We start from the raw sequence: 8,117 nt of genomic DNA, 5'->3' as shown, positions 1-8,117 counted from the left end.
ATGGGGAAGGAGGAGGAATAGAAAGAAAAGAAAGAAAGAAAGAAGAGAGGAATAAGTAAAGAGAAAGAAAAACTGATAGACCGACAGAAGAGGAGGGAGGAAGGAAAGGAGAAGGTAAGAGGAGGAAACAGAAAGAGAATAATGGACAGAAGAGAGAGGAGAGTAAACAGAGAGCACAGGTGAAGTGTTGGCCCTACCACCACCCACAAATTTCACCGTGCACTACCCCTCCACCCACCTCGACCCACTTCACCCACCACCACCCACCTAAGACCAACCACCCCACCACCCACTCTACCTTCATCCCAACCTCCACCAACCACAATCAATCAACCACCTCCACCCACCCACCTCCACCTTACTCCAGCCTCCCACCCTCCACCCGGTTCACTTCCCCCACTTTCAGACAGCAGATAAAGTCAATATTTGTCAGAAGAACCAACCTGTGTGTGCGTGTGGACCACCTGTGTGTGTGTGTGTGTGTGTGTGTGTGACCACCTCTGTGAGTGTGTGGATCACCTCTGCTTGTAGAGACCCACATCAAATATGTGTATGTATGTGTGTGTGTGTGTGTGTGTGTGTGTGTGTGTGTGTGTGTGTGTGTGTGTTCCGATGCTCGTTGCGGAGTTGACCCGGGTTCGATTCGGCAGGTGAAACTATGGGCAGTTTTTTTACGCCATTTGCCTCTGTCTGCCCAGCAGGGTAAGGACGTGTTAATCGATTTGCGGATCGTGTTCTGGGCAGTGGTTATAGTGCAGTTGGCGAGTTGTTCGGTCTTCGGACTGTTCCAACCTTGGTCATGCAGCTTGTTAACTAGGGGTGTGGTTGTTGTGTTGGCGACAGCTTCACACCTTAAACACTGGGTCATGCAGCCTCGTTAACTAGGGTGTGGTTTTTGTTGTTGGCGACAGCTTTTTACACCTTAAACACTGGTCATGCAGCTCATTAACTCAGGTGGTTGTTGTGTTGTGACAGCTTCTACACCTTAAACAAATTCACGCTGGGTGACCTCTCAGGTTATCCTCGTACACAAGGGCAGCCAATCATATAATAATAAGGTGTTTAGACACAGGTAACACATATCACACCTGGTAATTAAGACGTGGATCAGTTGCATATTTAGGTACAATAAATTGGAGGACACACACTACAGCTGACTGGTGGTGTTGACCTGTGCTGTGGTGTGGGGCAGCTGCGTGGCGGGAAAATGTAGGCAGTTGTCTCTGTTGGTCAGTGATGATCAGAGGGCGTTTTATTTTATAACTCGTCAGATTTAGGTATGTTTGACAGGAGAAGCAGGGTAGGTGAGGAAGGTGAGACAGAGAAGTAATGTGTGGGAGGGGTGGTGTGTGGGGGAGGGAGGGGAGGGGAGAGGGGGAGGAGGTGAGGGGAGGGAAGAGGGGGAGGTGGGGAAGAGGAGGGGTTGTTAGGGTGGGTGTGAGGTTAGGTTAAGATATTATTCTGGTTATGACTTAAAACATGATGGTTGAGGTGAGGTGAGTGGGGGTGGGAGGGGGAGGTGAGGGGAGGGTGAGGGGAGAGGGGGGAGGGGGGGGGGGGGAGGGAGGGAGGGGGAGGAGGGGGGAGGGTGAGTGGAGGGGGGTGGGTGAGGTGTGGAGTGTGGGAGGGGGTTGGGTGGGTGTGGAGTGAGAGGGGGTGGGAGGGTGAGGGGGGGGTGGGGTTGGGTGAGGGAGGGGGAGGGGGGGTGTGGGGGAGGGAGGGAGAGGTGGTGAGAGGGGAGGGAGGGGGGGGAGAGGTGGGTGTGAGGGGAGGAGGGGGGTGGGGGAGGGAGGGGTGAGGGGGTGGAGGGTGGTGGTGAGGAGGGAGGGAGGGGTGGGAGGGGAGGGAGGGGAGGGAGGTGAGTGGGGGGGGAGGGGGGGGGGGAGGTGGGAGTGGGGAGGTGGGTTGTGGGGAGGGAGGGGGGTGGTTGAGGGAGGGGAGAGGTTGGGTGGAGGGGGGGGAGGGGTGTGGGTGGAGGGAGGGGGGGGAGGTGGTGAGGAGGGGAGGGAGAGGTGAGTGAGGGGGAGGAGGTGTGAGTGGAGAGGTGGGGTGGGGGGTGGAGGAGGGGGGAGGGAGGTGGAGGGTGAGGGGAGGGGAGGGGAGGGGGGTTGAGTGAGGAGGGTGAGGAGAGGGGGGTGGGGGGAGTGGAGGGAGGGAGAGTGGGCGTTAAACATTTAGCTGGACCACAGCTCACTTTTGCCTCGTTCACCAACCCAGATTGTGTGGGTCTAGGTGCTGACCTGCCTGATCTACCTGTCTGACTGACCTGAACTGACTGACCTGTGGGTGTAGAGGTAAGAAAGAGAAAGGTACGTTGGTCACCTTTCAAATGAACTAAATAACTGTTGACTTTGAGGAACAGCTGCAGTGTAGGTCGGCCATTAGCTTTGGTCTTAGAGTTCCTTTTGATTAATTATGCCTGATTTAGGGGGTGGGAGGTGAGGGGTGGGGGAGGAGGTGAGGGGAGGGTTGGGAGGGGGTGAGAGGTGGGTGAGGGGGGTTGGAGGTGAGGGGTGGGGTGAGGGAGGAGGTGAGGAGGAGGTGAGGGGGGTGAGGGGGTGGGAGGTGAGGGGTGGGGAGGAGGTGGTGGGGAGGTTGAGGTGTGGGTGAGAGGTGGGTGAGGGGTGGGGACGTGAGGGTGGGTGAGAGGTGGGTGAGGGAGGAGGTGAGGGGTGGGTGAGGGGGCGCTGTATTAAAATAAGAACAAGGAGTCTGCAAGGCCGGTTGGCTGTGCATGGCAGCTCCTGTCAGAGTTACTACCACTCTATCATCCATGAATCTATCAGCCTCCTTTTAAAACTTTCAGCGTTCAGCACTCTACAAAGTTGTTAATTTTGTTCCACTCGTCCACCACCCTATTTGTGAACCAGTTCCGTTCCTATCTCCTCCTAAACCTAAACTTATCAACTTGAATCCGTTGCTCCAGTCCTATCCTGCCGAGTCTTATCCTGCTCGGATATTATAAAACTTTTATCCATATCCTTTATTGATTCCTTTCTCCCACTTAAATACTTCTATCATATCTCCCCTCACTCTTCGTCTTTCTAGGGAATGTAAGTTTAGTTTCTTTAACCTATCTTGATATGGAAGGTTTCTAAGTCCAGGAATCATTCTCGAATACACTGGATAGCTTCACATGAGGGATGGATGCTTACAGTATATGAGCAATAGGGGTTGGGTGTAAATGGAACTGCCTAGTATGGGTCAATAGGCCCTCTGCAGTTCCTCCATTCTTATATTCTTATGTACAGGAAGTGTTTTAATATATTGTATTGTTATAATGTGTCTCCTCCTCTTCCTCCTCCTCCTCCTCTTCTCCTCCTCCTCCTCCTCCTCCTCCTCCTTCCCTTCCTCCTTCCTTCCCTCTTTCTTCCCCTCATCATCTTCCTCCTTCTTCCTCTACTCATTGTGTATCGGTGTGTGTGTGTGTGTGTGTGTGTGTGTGTGTGTGTGTGTGTGTGTGTGTGTGTGTGTGTGTGTGTGTGTGTACTGGGGCTGAGTGTTGGTCAATAAGTAAACCACTTGTTGACAGTGTTAGTAGTGTGGCTGTACCCACCACCACACTTTACCCCTGTCCCAACCACTGTACCCACCACCACACTGTACCCACTGGATATGAAGGTGAGGTGGAGGTGGATAACACCCACCGCTCTACAAACACTTGCAGGTCCAATATTGCTGGTATTATCTGTGTTTAGTAGAAGGCTGGTGGTGGTGGTAGTTGTGGTGGTGGTGGTAGTGGTAGTTGTGGTGGTTGGTGTGGTGGTGGTGGTAGTTTTCGTGGTAGTGGTAATAGTTGTAGTGGGGGTAATAGTTGTGGTGGTAATGGTAATAGTTGTGGTGGGGTGGTGGCTATGGTGGGATCTCGCTGCTGTCTAGCTGGCAAGATTATTGTCCGAGTCTAATCAAGGCCTTCGATTCGGTCAACAGGAATCCTCTCGCGGACCCTCAACCATTTTGGCTGCCCAAATTCATCGCCATTGTAGGCAACTCACGATGGCATGAACGGCAGTGTCCTGCACAATGGCACCCAGTCTGAGTTCTTCCCCACCCATCCAAACAGGGGTTAAATAAGCGTGTACACTGGCACCAACTCTCTTTTCCATTTTCTCGGCTGCCTTCCTTACTCGTGCCAGTGCTAATTTAATGGGCGGGTGGACATCTAGTTACGGATGAAGGGTCTTTTCAACATAAGACGACTCAGGCAGGAACAAAGGTGTTGGCAGCTTCCATTACTGAACTTCAGTATGTAGACGACCTCACCCTTGTCGCTCACACTGAACGCGACCAACAGAAATCCTGAACACCTCGCAGATCGTAAGCACACTTCGGCCTTGGAGGTGAATGTACGTAAGATTCAGATTCTCTTAAACCTGCCCCTGGTTCAGACACCCCACCATCCAACCAGCTTAACGGTACTACCCTCTCTAATGTTACCCACTTTCGGTATCTCGGCTCCCACCTGTCCACCACCGCGGACATTGATGAAGAGATTCAACATCGGATCAGATGTGCATCTGAAGCCTTTGGCAGACCCTACCCGTGTCTTCAGCTGTAGGGAGCTGAAATTATCTACAAAGTTACACGTATTGTGGGTGGGGGTAGTTGTGGTGGTGGTGGTTGTGGTGGTGGTAGTTGTGGTGGTGGTGGTAGTTGTGGTGGTGGTAGTAGTCAGGTAAACTGTTAATAAACACCTGACTGTCACCACGACGGAGAGGTTCTACTTACAGATGTTCACATACCAGTAAATTATGAGCCACAGTTGAGACAGAGACAGGTGAGAGGCCACAGGTGAGACAGAGGCAGGTGTAGAGCCACAGGTGGAGGAGGAGGTGGAGAGCCACAGGTGAGACAGAGGCAGGTGTAGAGAGTCACAGGTGAGACAGAGGCAGGTGTAAAAAGCATCAGGGGAGACCCTCAGGTGCAGGCATGCACTGGAGCAGCTCTCAGCCCCGGGCGGTGACATAGAGAGAGAGAGTGAGAGAAGGGAAAAGAAGATAAGAAAGAGAAGGAGGAGAAAGAAGAAGAAAGAGGAAGGGTTATATGCGACGAGTAAGAGAAGCAGTGAGGGGAGAGAGAGGGGGTGACGTGATGCTGAGGTTAAGAGATGCAATGAGGAAAACAGGAGACAAGTTAGCTCTCTCTCTCTCTCCTCTCATCCTCCACGTTAAGGTAATCGTTAAGGTAATCTTTAAGGTAATCGTTAAGGTAATCGTTAAGGTAATCTTTAAGGTAATCGTTAAGGTAATCATTAAGGTAATCATTAAGGTAATCGTTAAGGTAATCTTTAAGGTAATCTTTAAGGTAATCTTTAAGAGTAATCTTTAGGTAATCGTTAAGGTAATCGTTAAATAATGAAGAAAAATTATCTGTCATGTAATAATTTATGGCATCTTATTATTACTTTATCATTAAGACAATTTTGGGGGTTAATAAACGTTGGCAACTGGGGTGTGTGTGTGTGTGTGTGTGTGTGTGTGTGTGTGTGTGTGTGTGTGTGTGTGTGTGTGTGTGTGTGTGTGTGTGTGTGTGTGTGTGTGTGTGTGTGTGTGTGTGTGTGTGTGTGTGTGTGTGTGTGTGTGTGTGTGTGTGTGTGTGTGTGTGTGTGTGTGTGTGTGTGTGTGTGTGTGTGTGTGTGTGTGTGTGTGTGTGTGTGTGTGTGTGTGTGTGTGTGTGTGTGTGTGTGTGTGTGTGTGTGTGTGTGTGTGTGTGTGTGTGTGTGTGTGTGTGTGTGTGTGTGTGTGTGTGTGTGTGTGTGTGTGTGTGTGTGTGTGTGTGTGTGTGTGTGTGTGTGTGTGTGTGTGTGTGTGTGTGTGTGTGTGTGTGTGTGTGTGTGTGTGTGTGTGTGTGTGTGTGTGTGTGTGTGTGTGTGTGTGTGTGTGTGTGTGTGTGTGTGTGTGTGTGTGTGTGTGTGTGTGTGTGTGTGTGTGTGTGTGTGTGTGTGTGTGTGTGTGTGTGTGTGTGTGTGTGTGTGTGTGTGTGTGTGTGTGTGTGTGTGTGTGTGTGTGTGTGTGTGTGTGTGTGTGTGTGTGTGTGTGTGTGTGTGTGTGTGTGTGTGTGTGTGTGTGTGTGTGTGTGTGTGTGTGTGTGTGTGTGTGTGTGTGTGTGTGTGTGTGTGTGTGTGTGTGTGTGTGTGTGTGTGTGTGTGTGTGTGTGTGTGTGTGTGTGTGTGTGTGTGTGTGTGTGTGTGTGTGTGTGTGTGTGTGTGTGTGTGTGTGTGTGTGTGTGTGTGTGTGTGTGTGTGTGTGTGTGTGTGTGTGTGTGTGTGTGTGTGTGTGTGTGTGTGTGTGTGTGTGTGTGTGTGTGTGTGTGTGTGTGTGTGTGTGTGTGTGTGTGTGTGTGTGTGTGTGTGTGTGTGTGTGTGTGTGTGTGTGTGTGTGTGTGTGTGTGTGTGTGTGTGTGTGTGTGTGTGTGTGTGTGTGTGTGTGTGTGTGTGTGTGTGTGTGTGTGTGTTGTGTGTGTGTGTGTGTGTGTGTGTGTGTGTGTGTGTGTGTGTGTGTGTGTGTGTGTGTGTAAAATTTATTATCTCCGTTTTGTGTCAGTTATAACACCAGTAAGTCAGGTTGATATAAACTTTACCACTGTGTATAAGGTAATAAATATGTAGAAGTCTTAAGAAATAAATTGTCGACCATTACGTTAAGTCTCCAGTACTGTATGTGTGTTAGGGAGGATAATATGTGCAGTTATCAGTTCACTTTGTAAAATATTAAAGTAATTATTGTATATGAATAAACAAAGATTCCCGTTGTGTATAATCAGCTTATCTCAACACACACTACGCTATACAGTGCAGTAAACATCTACTGACCCTAAGAGTGTAATAAGATTTTTTACGGGTATAGCCCACGGGGCCTGAGGACGAAAATATAATAAGTATAATAAATACAAAAATAATGGTAAAGGTGTAGAAAGGGTGACCCCTGAAGGAATTGTCCGAATTGGTTGAAATTTCCACACTAATATCAATGATATTAAACACAAAATGGAAGCTACAATGCATAGAACCTGACCTAACATATCCAACCTATGGGTTTGATTGGGTCAGGTTCTGCATTAATATCATCATTAATTATGTGTTAAACAACTTATCCTAATATTGAGTTTGATATACGTACATCGCAATGGCGAGGAAGGAATACGTGGAAGCGTTCATCATCATTTGGGAAACATCTCTTGAGGAGGATTCAGCGAGGTAAGCCAAAAAATGGCGACAGTTGTCGTCTCTTAATATACTTAAAATCATCAAAACAATAAGTGGAGCAAAATGAAGAAAATCAACAGACAACTTCTGGTCACTCTTTTCTACACTTTACCAAAATAATGATAAAATAGACATAGAACCATAAATAATAAAAACCAAAAATAGGAAAAGATCAATAGCAGTGAAAAAAAAAAAAAAAAAAAAAAAAAAAATATATATATATATATATATATATATATATATATATATATATATATATATATATATATATATATATATATATATATATATATATATATATATATATATATATATATATATATATATATATATTGTGTTATCAAAAGTAAAGATAATTGAGACCTTGAATTGTGTGTGTAAGTATGAAAAGAGCAACTGGGACTTGGTCACAATTTTTGTGATGCCTCAGGCTGCCTATTCTAAGTTGTTCTAGGTTGGACATTGTAATATTCGGCCACTGGTGAGTAGTGTATGGGGCCCTCTGACCCTGTATTACCGGCACCGAGTACAGTACACACCGTCAGCCCATGGTCATTTCCTCAACACAACACTACAGCTCTATACCGCCCATCTCCCAGGGGGTAAATGTTCCCCGAGTAATATGGATATTGTCATTCAAGGTAACATTGACTCCTGGGCTTTAATCGCCCTAATTACCATTTTGTCTAGTTATTCACACTACAGTATGCCTTTGATTTCCTATAGATTGGCTGGCCTCTGTGGGTTCTAAATTCTTACCTAGTTATCGCCAAGGCAGGATAAAAGTAAGATTTGCTTCATGATTTAACAGTCTGTTAAGGGTTATTCTAGTGACAGCAGTTACGCTTACTCTGTTAGGTAAGGTATTGTGGAACAGGTTGTTTGGGTTCTCGACTCAAAAATACAATGTGCT

This window comes from Homarus americanus, unplaced genomic scaffold, assembly GCF_018991925.1.
Source record: "Homarus americanus isolate GMGI-L3 unplaced genomic scaffold, GMGI_Hamer_2.0 scaffold46018, whole genome shotgun sequence".
NCBI classification, from domain to species: Eukaryota; Metazoa; Arthropoda; class Malacostraca; order Decapoda; family Nephropidae; genus Homarus; species Homarus americanus.
This window is presented reverse-complemented; position numbering follows the sequence as displayed.